Source organism: Ovis canadensis, chromosome 19, assembly GCF_042477335.2.
Source record: "Ovis canadensis isolate MfBH-ARS-UI-01 breed Bighorn chromosome 19, ARS-UI_OviCan_v2, whole genome shotgun sequence".
Lineage (NCBI taxonomy): Eukaryota > Metazoa > Chordata > Mammalia > Artiodactyla > Bovidae > Ovis > Ovis canadensis.
Window position 1 is genome coordinate 30,875,783 of NC_091263.1, and position 13,650 is coordinate 30,889,432.

General features: G+C 42.3%; 1 pseudogene; it reads right to left on the reverse strand.

Annotated features, from left to right (window-relative positions):
* Nucleotides 1-9,286: 9,286 nt before the first annotated feature.
* On the reverse strand, nucleotides 9,287-9,757 carry LOC138424799 (protein FAM136A pseudogene; annotated as a pseudogene).
* Nucleotides 9,758-13,650: the final 3,893 nt, after the last annotated feature.

The window sequence follows — 13,650 nt, forward strand, 5'->3', positions numbered from 1 at the left end:
ACCAAGTATGAGAAGGATTGCTGGCTTGATGATGGCAGGGACCAAGTGAAGACCATGACAAGGAAATCAACTCTGTCAACAAAATGAACGAGCCTAGAAGTGGATTTTCCTCTGAGTCTCCAGGTAAGAGCCAAGGATAGACAAAACCTTGATGGCAGTCTTACGAGACCCTAAGCAGAGGAACAAGCAACACTTGCCAGTCTCAGGCTCTGTGAGAGAGTAAATGGCTCTTATTCCAAGCAGCTACATTTGTGGGCATTTGTTACTGCAGCAACAAACTCACCATGGGAACACTTTTCCAAGAACACTGCAAGAGAGAGCCTTCCCAGCTGATTCTTTCTGAGCTCAGGGTAAGCCTGCCTTGGTGCGGGCCTCTTGGCCAGTCTAGGGACTCCTCTCACTTTCCTTCTGTCAATATTGATAATTGCTTCACTTTCGTTGGAATGGACAGGGACTGCCACCCCTGAGAAACATCAAGTTACACTACCTAGAACGTCAATGAGCTTTCAAGACTCTGACACCTACAGCCTATATGAAGCTCTGATTTGCCCTCAGGCAGAGAGGGTTTCTCCACCTCCCCCTGTGGTCCACAAGGCCATGGAGAAGTCACCACACTGGGCAGGATTCCCAGAATCAGCGTTGCTTGTAGCAAGGGCACAGTGGGTTGAACAGGTAGGGGCTGGCCAGGAGCTAGGGGACTAAAAAGGTGGGATGGATTTGAAGCTCACCTGTCAGAAGGTGCTGGAGGGAGGAGTCTATGGAGGGAGCTTCAGAGAGAAAGGGCCGTGGAAGACTGGGGGCTCCTAGCAACCTGATTATTGTGTAAAGTGCTTCCCACCCTATCCCAGCCCAGATTCTACCTAGTAACTTCAGCTCTGTCCAGCAAAGCCATACACACACCTCACCCCTGGTCCGGTCCCCTCTGTCATAGCACCTGAAATCCCAACCTCGAGGTGGGGACACCTAGAGGTGTCCCTGACACCTGCCCTTCCCTTTCCCATAGTTGCCGACTTGTGCCAGCTCCGCTGCACGGCTCCTCAAAGCAGCATCTGTTTTCTCAAGGACAGAAGCCTATAGACAAGGGGCATGTCCTCCCCTGGCAGGGTTAGTTCATGTTTAGCACAGTGGATGCCAGGCTAGAAATTTCTCACAGATCTACTCCCTGCTCAGCTGGGTGTGGCTCACCCTTGGACCCAAACTCTCTCCACGGCCTCAGCTCCCTGAGAACTAGACCTGTTCCCCATGGTGTCTTGTTTGCCGGAGCAGCACATCATTTTGTTTCAAGCAGGACACACCGCTTCCTTCCTTTCCACACATCAGGAATTAATAAGTTCTGGCTTTAAATATATTTTGGCTGAAAATAATTTTCAAGGACCCGGGACTTCCTGGCAGTCCAGTGGTTAAGACACTGAGCTCCCAGTATCGGGGGCATGGGTTAGATCCCTGGTCAGGAAACGAAGATCCCACATGCCCTATGAAGGAGAAAAAAAAAATTCCAAGGACCAAATTATGTCAGAATCAGACACTCTTTTTTGTATATGTGCATGTCTAAACTTTTCCTCTTCCCTTACAGAGAAGAATAATTAGCTATCTGTCTAAAGTCAGTTCCCTCTTATTTCTTCCTGTCACAGTTTATCTCTTTTCCCTCTCACAGGATTTACTCATCAAAAAATGCTTTTAGATGTTATATATATATATATATATATATACTCTATGAACATTTAGGTTGGATGAAGCCAAAATTGTCTAAATAAGAAAAAGGAAAGAAATGTTACTAAAGTATTTCTATTTATAAACATTAGAAAGTATACTTGGGAGTTTCCGGGCTGGTGGACACGTAGAAATGCTGGCACACTGGTCACTCAGACGGGGCATGGATGCTACCCTGTGAGCCTCTTCCATCTGGCTGTTCCTGGGTTATATCCTTCTATAATAAACCTGTAATCTACGGGGGAAAAAAAGTATATTTACCCAATAGCCTTTGTAACTATTATGAGATGATAAGAATTTAGAAGAAAATCTATTTAAAAGGAAAATCAATAATTCAAAATCAATTTAAAAGAAAATCTGGTATGATTCAGTCTTCGTTAATTTATCATTTAAAAACATGTTAACAATATTTTGGTTTGTCTAAGACCAAAATTAAATTTCTCATAATTCAAACTTCCTATATTTCTTATACTGGTTTCATTAGTTAAATCTGTATCCATTATATTCCATTCTATAACTTAATGGAAAGTAGGCTTCATCCAATCCATTGAAGACATGAAGGAAAAAAAAAAAAACCTCTCATGACTGTCTTCAGCCTGGAATATCAGTCTTCTCGTACCTTTGGCCTCCAACGTAGACTGGAACTACAGTACCAGCTCTCCTGAGTCTGGACTTCTCAGCCTTCAAAATAATGTAAGCCAATTCCTTATAACAACACACACTCTCTCTCTCTCTACATACACACACGTACACACATATGTTGCCTCCATTTCTCTGGACAACCCTAATATAGTCTTTTTAAATGACTACATTAGTAGAGGTTCCTTGTCACCAAACTATTCTGCTCTCAATCCTTTCAGCGTACACTTAAATCCTGTTGTTAGCAATTCCCTTGCATAGATATTTTTTTCAAAAAGACATCTTTACAAAATGCAGAAATAAATTCACCCTTAAAAACAAAGACCGTTCCTCAAAATTAAATTTCCCAGAAATTAAAGTTCACAGGACTAAAACAATTGCCCTTGCCCAGGCACATTAACCAGCAAAAGCAGAGAGGTACATATCTACACTGGTAGCAAAGGTGCTTTCCTCCACAAATTGCCTTGGAGGGTCCATGGTGACAGCACAGGGCAAGCACTGTGACTGGCTGAAGACCTTGATGTCATAAAGGCCAGCTGCCGGTGCCAGAGAATAAAAGAAGATGGCTGTGGGGCCAGATGACCAGACTTCAGCCACTCCTCCTCCTGGTCCTTTCCTTGGAAGTCCTCCTTCCCTCAGACCCACTGAACATGGCCTTGGAACCCACGTAGCATTCCAGTCCCAGGCCTGAAGTCTTCTCACTGCCCCTCAATTGGACCCACCTTTTTCACCCAGCGCCTAACAGCTGAATAGCTGCTCAGATCTTGAAACATACTCCAGCCTAGAAGGTAAGGGCTTTCAGATTTCACCAGGAAGGGTGGTCACTTCATACCTCCTAAAAGAAATAGAACTTACATAGGAAACAGCCTTTGGCAAACAAGGGTGTCAGTTATTTAGACCAGGAATGGATTTGGACACATTGGACTGAAGGTCTGATCAAACCTAAAAATGAATTTTGGACAGTTTAGGAGACCTCTCTTGTTCCTGGAAAAGCTTCTGAAAAGCTGTACCCCCACGGGGTATGGGGTTAGTTCATTGAAGCCCAGGGACCATGGGGTTCCTTGCTGTTTGAGGGGTGGATGCCTCCATTGCCCACTGATGGAGAACTCACTGAGGTTTTCTCTCCCCTCCTGTAGATGTCTAGAAGTCAGGTGGGGTCAAAGAACAGGCCTCTACCCACATTTATGTGGATAAACGAAGTCACAGCACAAGTCACCTACCCCACGTGGAAGACAGATCCGCCAGCACTGTCTCCTGCTTGTCTGCTGAACCTGATATGTGAACCCCCATCTGGATGTGGGGCTGGGGAGGTGGTTCCCGCCTGTCCCAGAGGCCCACCTATTGTCCCTACACAGACATGGGGTCCAGTAGCAACCCCCGCTGCTGCCTCTCCAAGAAAAAGTGACCCAAAGAGCCCTGGCCACTCTCCAGGTGCTAACCAGGTGCCTGTTACTCTCAACAGACCTCCATCGCCGCCAGATACAGGCCCTCCTCCACTTTGCAGGCCGTCCATACCACCCCCTCAGCCACTGCCTGCTACGTCCCCCTCCCCACAAGGCACTGTCCCAGCGCAGGGGCTTTCCTACTTTCACGATTTGTCCCTGAAGCTGACATCCTTCAGCCCCGAGAAAGTCATCTTCCAGGTGGTTAGCCTTACTCACAGGATGCTCCACAGGATCCTCAGAGGCCTCCAGCCGGACACAAATCATGACCTGGTTTGATCTTTAAAATTTCTCAAAATCTAATTTTGAAGGCTTTCTTCAATTCTTTTTATCATTATATATACATATAATTATTTTAGATAATTAAAAAAATAATATCCAGTGTGTCAGTCTTTGTGCTACTATGTGTTTCCTGTTTCAAAAAATATATATGATTATTAGGAAAGGGATGAAGATATACACAGAGAAAAAGGCTGAGACCTAGAGTCTTCCATTTCAGTGGTCCTATAAAAAGATACACCTTCTACTATTGAAAGGAATCCAAAATATAGGGGACATTTAGTGGTCTCTGCCCCACCAATTGCATATGGAATCTTTCAGAGAGTTGGAGACAGAAACACAAAGGAGAAGAAACAACAGAAATATAAAGCAACCAAAACACAAAAGATAAAATGGCAGTCACAAGTCTTCATATACCAGTAATTATCCTAAATTTTAGGTCAATTAAATTCACCAACCAAATGACAAGGTGGCTAGATGGATTAAAAAACAAGATCCCATTATATGGTGCTCCCAAGAAACTCAGCTCTAGAGACAAACATAGGCTCAATGGGAAAGGATGGGATACTCCGAGCAAATGGCAGCCAAAAGAAAAAGTGTGGCCGTTCTCATATCAGACAAAATAGACTTCAAACCATAAAAGGTTAACAAGAGACAAATATAATGATAAAAGGGATGATTCATCAAAAAGGCATGACATGTATTAACATATAGGTACATAACCTGGAAACACCAAAAAATATGAAGCAATTAATATAATTGTTTAAAGGGAGGAAAGGAGAAATCGACAGCAACACAGTAATTGTAAGGGACTTATACACCTCACTTACATCAATGGGTAGATACTTCAGACAGAAAATCAACAAACATTGGCCTTAAGTGAAACATGGAACCAAACAGACCTAAAACTATATACAAAACGTTCCATCCAAAAGCTGCAGAATACATTCTTCTCAAGTGCATATGGAACATTCTCAAGAATAGACCGCATGTTAGGACACAAAAAGTTATTCAGTAAACTTAAGAAAACTAAAATCACATTAAATATCATATTCAATGGTGAAAACCTGAGAATTATCCCTCCAAGATCAGGAATAAGACAAGGGCCCACTCTCATCATTCTCATTCAACATGGCATTGGAAGTCCTAGCCAGGGCAATTAGGCAAGGAAAAGAAGGAAAAGGCACTCAAATTGAAAAGAAACAAGTAAAACTTACACTATTTGCTGATACCATTTTTGTATATAGAAAACACTAAAGACTCCATAAACACACACAAAAAAAACCTACTAAAAAAATAAACAAATACAAGGCCTCCCCTGGTACTCCAGTGGTTAAGAATCCACCTGCCAATGCAAGGGACACGGGTTTGAGAGGCTAACAGGCAGGAAGGCCAGGGGTCTCCAAACGGAGGAAATAGCCTGCAAGTGTCAGACATTTTTCTCTCTCTTAAGCAGCAGGAGGAAACAAACTAGCGATATTTTTTCCTTCTCTATACAAATTTAAAAGAAGGCTTCTCTTAAAATTCTGTGTTGCCATAGTGACACCTGGTTTCACCTGAAGTTAACCAATGCCTTTTTCTTATGAAAATGTTTATCTTAAGCTATGCTAATGTACTATGCATTTACCCCAAACTCTGTCTTCAAGTCGGTTCCGCCTTTTGGACTCAGAACCTACTTGGTAAACCAGTATGTTATACTCTGATATTGTTCCTCTAATCTGTGTAAATGAAACTATTTGTATGGTGATCTGCCCTTCTTCAAGATTCAAGTTAATCATTTTATGGCCCAAGATAAACCATTTGGTGCCAAGATTATCCCAAAATACATCTTATGGGTGAGGAGCCTGGTGCCATTCTGAGTTTTGAGACATTCCTCTCTTTCATTAACAGGTTGCTTGTGACTATATAACATCCAGCTGAAGACTAGCAGGGGGGTACTCTTTCTGCCCCCTTCTGATGCCTATGTCAGAAGCTTTCTCTATCTCCTTACACTTAATAAAACTTTATTACACAAAAGCTCTGAGCGATCAAGCCTCGTCTCTGGCCCCAGATTGAATTCTTCTCCTCCAGGGGCCAAGAATCCCCGCGTCGTGACTCAACAACAACCTTTCAGGTTCAATCCTTGGTCTGGGAAGATTCCACATGTGGAGGGGCAACTAAGTCTGTATGTCACAACTACTGAAGCTATCTCTAGAGACCCTGATCTGCAACAAGGGAAGCCATCACAATGCAAAGTCCACGTACCACAATAGAGAGTAACCCCCACTCGCCACAACTAGAAAACGCCTACATGTAGCAATGGAGACCCAGTGCAGCCATAAATAAATAAATAAAGCATTTTTTAAAGATACAGTAAAGTTGCAAGGTACAAATGAACATATAAAAATCTGTTGCATTTTTGTACAGTAACAATGAATCAGGAAAAAGACACATTAAGAAAGCAATTTCACTTACAATCACAACAAAAAGAATAAAATATCCCTAGGAATAAATTTAACCAAGGAGTAAAAAACTGAAAACTATAAGATACTGTTGAAAGAAATTGAAGACACAAAGAAATGGAAAAATATTTCATGCTCATTGATTGAAAGAAGTAACACTGTTAAAATGTCCATATTACCTAAGGAAATCTACAGATTCAGTGCAATCCCTATCAAAATCCCAATGATATTTTTCACAGAGGCAGAATTAAAAAATCCTAAAATCTGTATGAAACCACAAAAGATCCAGATAGCCAAAGCAGTCCTGAGAAAAAAGAACAAAGACACAGGTGTCACAGTCACTGATGTCAGATTTTACTATAAGTAATCAAAACAGCATGGTATTGGCAGAAAAATAGATGCTTAAGACTCTTTGCTTCTACTGCAAGGAGTGCAGGTTTGATCTCTGGTCAGGGAAGTTCTGCACACTGTGAGGTGCAGTCAAAAAGAAAAAGAAATGTGTTGGAGAGAATGTAGGAAAGAAAAAAATCTCATATATTGTTCATTGGAAAGTAAGTTGGTGCAGCCACTATGGAAAACAATATGGCAATTCCTCAGTATATTATTAGAATTACCATATGATCCAGTTCTGCTTCTGAGGACTTATCCAAAGAATATGGAAGTATAATTTTGAAAAGATAAAATACACCCTATGTTCATTGCCACAGCATATACAATAAGCAAGATGTGGAAACAACTGAAGTGTACCCATCAACACAAGGATGTACTGTGTATGTATATATATATATAAAGATGTGGATAAAGGATAAAGATATGGTGTATATACACAATGGAAATATTATTTGGTCATAAAAAAATGAAATCTTGCCATCTGTGACAGAATGGACTTTAAGGGTATTACACTAAGTGGAATAAGTCAGATGGAGAAAAACAACATACGATTTTATTCATACACAAAATATAAAAAACAAGAATAAAAACAGATACAAAGAACAAGCTGGTGGTTATCAGAGCATAAGGGTGAAAAGGGTAAAAGGGATCAATTGCATGGTGGATCAAAACTAGACTTTTGGTGGTAAGCATGCTGCATTGTATACAAAAGTAGAATTACAGTGCTGCACACATGAAACTTATGCTATAAACCGATGCTGACTCAATTAAAAACAGATGTTCCCATGAATGAAAGAACAAATGAATGATTACTCCAACTACTGTGACCGATGATAAGTGAAAAGTCGTCCTAGGACTGAAGCTTCATAGTGTGTGAACAAGACATTTGAAGACAGGAAAATACCGTTATTGGACACTGGATTACTCTAGTACTAGCGACCAAGGCTTACCAGTTGGAACATTCTTCTACAATCCAACTCATACAGGTGAAATCATAGTAATAAGACTTTCTACTTACCTGAAATAGCTCCTTCTGATGATACTGCAGCCACCGAGCTTGCTCTCAGGACTCCAACTAGACTCTTTTTTTTTTTTGGAAGAAAATTAAGTCTTATTTATTTTAAAAATCAAACCACTAGGAAAATATATCACAGTCTTGAAAGAGCAAACAGACAATATTATCAAGTAATAAGTTGGTAAAAAGCCAAGGTCCTTATCAAAACGATAAGGTGCCAGAACTGGGACAAGAATGACACAGGTAGCAACGGCCCTGGCAAAAGTGGTGCTTGGTAACATACAGCAGTCCCTTCATCGCTCTAAAGGAGCTAAAGCTCGCCCCTAAATTGCCTGCTTTTCCTCCCTCGACTTTTGTGTTGCCAGGGGATTGTCTCAGTAAACCTCTATTATTTCAGGGGGCAAAGTAAGAAACACCGGGTTTAGGCTCTCATTCTGTTTCATGAAAACCAGATTTTTCCAAAGCCCGTACTTCACAACCCTCTTAATTAAGCAGCTAACAGTTCTTCTTTCACTGTTCATTCCTGAATATGAGCATATAACACTGTCAAAATCCCGTTTCCCTTCAAGGGTGAGTGTCACTGAAAGATTGTCTTGTCGCTTGGCTGACTTTGCTGCAGGCAGCCCCAGGGCTCACCACGGCTGCTAGTGAAAGGGAACACTTGCTTCCCTCACCAGTGTGATACCACTTCTTATATTTTTGCAGGGTCTCCAAGCTGAAAAATGTACTGTGACAATTTTAAGAAATACACAGCCACATTTTGATTGTCAGAAATGAGTATCTGCAGGGACTCTTTCAAAGTTTTTATCCAAACTGCCTCTCCCAACTTTACATATTAGATTAACATCATGCCCTTGTCTATTAAAAAAACCAAGCAAAACAAAATCCCTAGAAGCCCCCTGTCCCTTTCTAAATTAGTGACTGCATGGGTTTTATTAATTTGTGGGAAAAGTTGTAGTGATCCTTCTGGTAAACAGCAGGTGAGCAGCAAATAGAAACACCTCTTCTCATTTTCCACTAGACCATAAGCAGGTTAGATGAACCTGCCAGCCTCTTGGTATCTGTACAGTAAGAGAATCTGGGCCCTGGTTTGGTACAAGGGAGACTCCCTATTGCCAAGAGAAGCACTTGCCACGTGAAATTCAGGCTCACAAAAAACCTCCTGAGCTCTCTGACCCAAATTTTAGCCCTGTTTTTTTCCCATTTCACTTTCTAGGATTGAAACACAAAGGAACCAGTGTTCAGAGCAAAGAAACACAGGCCTTCAACTTGCTGCCATCCTTAATTTCCTCATTCATCAACTTTCCTGAAAAGACCCAAATCCCCATTCCTCTTTTTAAATCGATTCCTGCTCTTATCGCTGATGGCCACTAGCAGACAGCTATTTCCCAATGGATGAGAGATTCCTTCATCTTCCTGCTCATGGCTGGGATGAAGTTCACGTGGTCATCCACACACTTGGTCACACAGGTCTCCAGCCACCGCTTCACCTGAAGCTCCTTACTCCCCACATTTATTGAATCTTTGGCCTTGTCACTGCAGTACGCAGTGCACCGGGCCAGGTGGTCCTGGAACTTCTCCAGCTCGCTGGTCACCAGGGCCTGGGCTTGAGCCAGAGATGCATGCATGGCAGTGCTTAATGCACTGGTGCACTTGCTACATGGACGCCTGGCTGTCTGCGCAACAGCCAGTGCTGCACCGGAACATGAGGCCCTGCATCTTCCGGTTATTTTCCCTCTCCAGACTCTTCACCTGGAGAAATCTACTGCCTCCTGCACCTCGAGCTGCTGCAGCTCCGCCACAGCAACCCGTGAGGTTCCTGGCTGAGCCAGCGCCCACATGGACTCCTGCACAGACTAGACTTTCTCCTTATATATAACTACTATTTCTTTTTTCCTCATATGACTTTTTAATCAATTGGAGGCTAATTACAATATTGTGGTGGGTTTTGCCCACCACATTCACATGAATCAGCCTTAAGACATAAAAGTTCCTGCTTATGTTCACACTAGACTGCACCTTGACAGAATAAGCTTCTCAGCTGTGGATCTGATGATAGAACATTTAAATGTATATACTTAATTGTAAATGGACCAAGAAGGAAAACCTGTGGATTTTCCCAACAACTTTATACTTCTGTATGAATAAGAGTCATGTGTCCAACTATTATGTGGAAATGTCTGCGTGAATCTGAAAGCACATTTCTCTTGGATTGGTGATGTCAGTGTTTCGTATTGTTCTATATACATAATGACTCTTTGGACTGACTCTCACCAAGGGAGAATCTTCCATGGCCATTTTAAATAAGCCACAATGATGTATCTGAAGGCAGTCTGTTTTCTGCTCATTCAAATCTTAAGTTGCAGAGGGAAAACATCCATACTTGACCAATTTTTTCTACCTCTATTCAATATATTTATCAGATTCTTTCATTCACACCAGTAGGAACCATCTATTGAAACCACATTACTATCCTATGAATCTTAACCAGTACACCTAGATGCACACGTTCTCCTTGCCGTATCTTATACAGATTTAATAGTAAAAGGCATGAACTGATGTGCTCCCAGGTGATTTGGGCAACAAAGATAGCTCAATCATGAATGTAAATGGAGGCATACTTGCCTTTTTGAGTGGCTCTAGGACTCCACTGTGCAGAGGAACTAAAAAGCCTCTTGATGAAAGTGAAACAGGAGTGAAAAAGTTGGCTTAAAGCTCAACATTCAGAAAACGAAGATAATGGCATCCAGTCCCATCACTTCATGGCAAACAGATAGGGGAGCAGTGGAAACAGTGTCAGACTTTATTTTTGGGCTCCGAAATCACTGCAGATGGTGACTGCAGCCATGAAACTAAAAGACGCTTACTCCTTGCAAGAAAAGTTATGACCAACCTAGATAGCATATTCAAAAGCAGAGACATTACTTTGCCAACTAAGGTCCATCTAGTCAAGGTTATGGTTTCTCCCATAGTCATGTATGGATGTGAGAGTTGGACTGTGAAGAAGGCTGAGTGCCGAAGAATTGATGCTTTTCAACTGTGGTGTTGGAGAAGACTCTTGAGAGTCCCTTGGACTGCAAGGAGATCCAGCCAGTCCATTCTGAGGGAGACCAGCCCTGGGATTTCTTTGGAAGGAATGATGCTGAAGCTGAAACTCAAGTACTTTGGCCACCTCATGCGAAGAGTTGATTCATTGGAAAAGACTTTGATGCTGGGAGGGATTGGGGGCAGGAGGAGAAGGGGACGACAGAGGATGAGATGGCTGGATGGACAGATGGACGTGACACATGGACATGAGTCTGAGTGAACTCCGGGAGTTGGTGATGGACAGGGAGGCCTGGCGTGCTGCGATTCATGGGGTCACAGAGTCGGACACGACTGAGCGACTGAACTGAACTGAACTGAGGACTCCCCTGTCTGGTTTCCCCTGTGCTCTTTTGGGGTCTTATCCAGGTCACTGCTCCATCTGAGGCAAATCTGGATTCTGTGCTGTTTTGTTAAAGTGACTGCTGCTGCTGCTGCTGCTGCTAAGTTGCTTCAGTTGTGTCTAACTCTGTGTCTATGTGTCTATGTGTCTAACCCCATAGACGGCAGCCCACCAGGCTCCCCCGTCCCTGGGACTCTCCAGGCAAGAACACTGGAGTGGGTTGCCATTTCCTTTCCAATGCATGAAAGTGAAAAGTGAAAGGGAAGTCGCTCAGTCGTGTCCAACTCTTAGCGACCCCATGGACTGCAGCCTACCAGACTCCTCCATCCATAGGATTTTCCAGGCAAGAGTACTGGAGTGGGTGCCATTGCCTTCTCCACCTAAAGTCACAGATTTGCCTTATTAAATTTATTAATTTATTGAACCTTGCAAAATAAATGTTCATGAAGAGGAATACTCTTAATTGTGTTCTTAATTTTGAGAAACTCTTCCTGAGACTTTCACTGAGTTCATTACAGCAAGATAAGGTCAGTGAACAGCTATCACAACGTCAAGGGGTAAAACCAATTGATGACATAATTCACACCAATTGTCTACAACTTAACACAAAATTTCCTCAAAAGTATTATCAGTCTCAAAATTTTAAGTCAAATACCCTAGGAATTTAAAAAATACTTCAGCAAAGTTGCATCATTTATTAGCTTATTTATGTTCCTGCTTCAAACCTGCCCTTCTAGAGATGCTCTGTGATGATGGGATTGGAATTCTGCAATCCACATCTCTGCTTTGCCTGCTCGTTTCATTAGGTTCTGCAATCAATGAGTAAGAGAGAGAAGCTTCAATACTGGAGGATGTGATGATTAAGTTTGTGTGCCAGCCTGTCTGGGCCACAAACATTTGGTCAGATATTATTCTGTAAGGGTGTTTTTTTGGATGTGATTAACATTTAAATTGGTGGGCTGTGTGAGTAAAGCAGATTACTCTCCATAATGTGGACAGGTCTGTTCTAATCAGTTGAATGCTGGAATAAAACAAAGACCGGCCTTCCCGGGCAACCAAGAATACTCTAGCAGACTGTCTACCAACTTCACCCGCAACATCAGCTCTTTCAGGTTCTACTGCAAACAGCCTTTGGGCAGAACTGGAATATGGGCTCTCCTGGATCTCCAACTTGCTGGCCCACTCAGCGAATTTTGGAGCACATGAGCCAATTTTATTCTATTTATATATATATATACACATACATATCCTATTCTGATTCTCTGGAGAATCCTAACATAGGAGGAAGGGGAGACTTGTTCCTTCTTGCGTTTTGTGGGCACTGCTTTCCGTTCCCAGTGCTTTTTCCTTCTGCAGCAATTCCTTCTGGTAGTAGCAGCAGAGTCCAGCCCAGCTGTGCTCTCCTTTTCATAGGTCTGAATTCAGTTCCACAGGGGTTCACTTGCAATGTCTACCTAATCCTTTAACAATTCGTACCACTCCTCTTGGTTCCTGCTTTGTAGCTTGCTCTGTGGAGGTGGAATCAATACAATACCACCATCTCAAACTGGTTCAGATGTTATGACATCACAACATATCAAAAGGTTATGAAAAAGTTTATTATTCACATAATCAGGGTCTGTGGGGACAGGAGGACAGGTACCAAAGCCAGTTGGTTTGCCTTGATAAAAGGAGGGGTAAGTGGCTCTGGTTTTTATTGTGGTTAGGGGTGAGGATTCCAGTACAACTAAAAAGGTCAGGGTTTGCATAAGTCATCTTGAGAGCTGAGAAGGTGTGCTTGGAATTTCTTTTCAGCTTGTCCAGATGTGAGGCAAAATGTGGGCAGGGCGTGAAATCCGTTGGTGGACAAACATCCACAATAAGGCCAGATTCTATCTCAGCTCCTCCAGTCAGGGGTGGTAGCTCCTCCTCAGTTACTACCTCCATGATACCTTAGCTTTCTCTTTTTGCCTTTTTACTTAGATAGATCAAGCGAAAAATTCTCTGCAAATTTTTTGCTAAAATAACTGACATGGTTTCTGGCTCCTGACTAGAACCTGGCTGATACAAAATCTCTTTGCTCTTCTTAGCTGGCTTAGCATTAACTTAAAAAGAACAGTGTTTGGTGTGTAAAGCTACTCACTACCCTAAAACAGAGCAATGGATGGAACCATCTTCCATCCACAGGATCCCAGGCTACAGCTTCTGATATGACTTGTTATTTTTAGGCAAGGAGGAATTAAAGGAGACATAGTTTACAATATCCTTTTAAACTGCAGGTCTTGAAGATTACATGTCAATACATGGAGAACATCCCCATTTTTTTTA